Raw genomic sequence first — 2,089 nt, forward strand, 5'->3', positions numbered from 1 at the left:
TGGGCAAGGGTAAGTATCTTGGCAAGAGTGGTGTGTATTTTCTCGAAAAAGCCTCTATTAATAGAAAAGTTACTGTCTCAAGGAAAAGGAAAATGGATGAAATTTGAACTGATATTGTGCATTGGGAGGAGGGGAAATAACAAAACAACAGCAGGATATGGAATCTGAAGAACCAAACTGTAGCCTAGTTTAAACCATCAATTGATACTATAATCTTAGGCATATCATATAACCTTTTTTGAGCCTCAGATTTTCTCACTTGCAAAATGGGGATATTAATAACACTTACTCCAAAAGATTGTTGTATAGATCAACTAGATAAATACAATGTATGTTTATTCTGTAAAGTATTGTATGTTAGATGTGTTAGTTAAACACAGCACTCTAAATTTAGTGGAAGATATAATAAGATAAGGGTTTTTATTTTGAAGAACATTTGGGAATAACAACAGTAACATAAAAATAAAATAAGGGGCACCTGGGTGGCTCAGTCAGTTAAGCATCCAACTCTTGGTTTTGGCTCAGGTCATGCTCTCGGGGTCAAGGGATGGAGCCCTGTGTCAGGCTCCACGTTTAGCACAGAGTAGTTTACTTGAGATTCCTCCCCTGACTCATGCTCTCTATTTTCCTCTCTCTCAAATAAATAAATACATAAAATCTTTAAAATAAATAAATAAAATAAATTAACAGTGGTTTTGGTAGTGTTTTCTGTTGGACCATTTTAAGGAACGTTCCTTTTTTTTTCCAGCTATAAATCCAATTATAGAAATAAAATTTGGGCATTGAGAAATACAGTTAACTTTAAGTGTATTTTCTAAAGAAAATGTGTGTCTTTTTTGCATATAAAAAAGTCTGACTTTAAAACATTTCGTGTATACTGTATTTTTTTCACACGTTCTGATATGATGCTGTGATTTTAGCGTCTTTGTGTATTTCCTGATAAAATTTCAGCTTGTGAAAATATTACCTACCTCTCCCTCTTCATCCATATTTAAAAACCATTCAGTGAGCAAAAGGAAGTGAATTTATCTTAAGCACAATTTTACCAACTATCTGTTTAATCTAAGAATATATTTAATCCAAGAAATTTCTTTTGCAAAGTGGTAGAATGTCAAGATACTCACTGACATTTCTAGAAGGATGTCTGCTTCTTGAACACTGAGATTATCCTGAGCAGTGGCTATAAAGTATAATAAATCCCTACTTCTGTGTTAGGACCCAGGCAGCACTTACATGCTTTTCTATTTGCCCCAGATTGTAGTAATGTGAACGTCTGAAATTTTGCCACCAGAAAATGGCAAAACATTTTGTCCCTTATTGAAATTAAACTATTTCTGAAAGGAGAATGTGTAAAATTTCATCTTAATTTGTAACTTGATATGAGTTAAATCTTTGCTTGAGAACATGTGGGAGGAGGAAGAAAAAAAACAAAGGTACCGCTCTTCTACAGCACAGACTCATGTATTTAAAAGCCTCTTAAGGGGCACCTGGGGGGCTCAGTCGTTAAACGTCTACCTTTGGCTCAGGTCATGGTCCCAGGGTCCTGGGATGGAGTCTCACATCCAGCTTCCTGCTCGGCGGGGAGTCTGCTTCTCCCTCTCCCGCTCCCCCTGCTTGTGTTCCCTCTCTTGCTGTGTCTCTCTCTGTCAAATAAATAAATGAAATCTTTTAAAAAAAATAAATAAAAGCCTATTAAATGTCTAAAGGGTATCTCATACTTAAAATATCCAAAAAGAGAATTCTTAATTTTCTATCCTTCTCCATGGATTGCTCCATATTATTGACTAGAAAGACTCCTTTCAGTCCGTTTTTAAAGCCAATAAACTTGGAGATTAGCCCACGATTAGGCCATAAGCAAATCCTACTGGCTTTACATTTAAAATATATTTAAAAATCTATTTCCCACTACCTCCTCTACCCCTTTCTAATCTAGACCATAATTATTTCTCACCTGGTTATTTCAATGGCTTTCTCATTAGTTTCTCTGTTTCAATCCTTGTCCTCAACCCAATCTATTTTCTACACATCCAGCCAGAGTGATCTGTGAAAAACAAAAATAAAATCATGAGACTCCTCTGCTCAGAATGCT

The sequence above is a fragment of the Zalophus californianus genome, chromosome 2, assembly GCF_009762305.2.
Source record: "Zalophus californianus isolate mZalCal1 chromosome 2, mZalCal1.pri.v2, whole genome shotgun sequence".
NCBI classification, from domain to species: Eukaryota; Metazoa; Chordata; class Mammalia; order Carnivora; family Otariidae; genus Zalophus; species Zalophus californianus.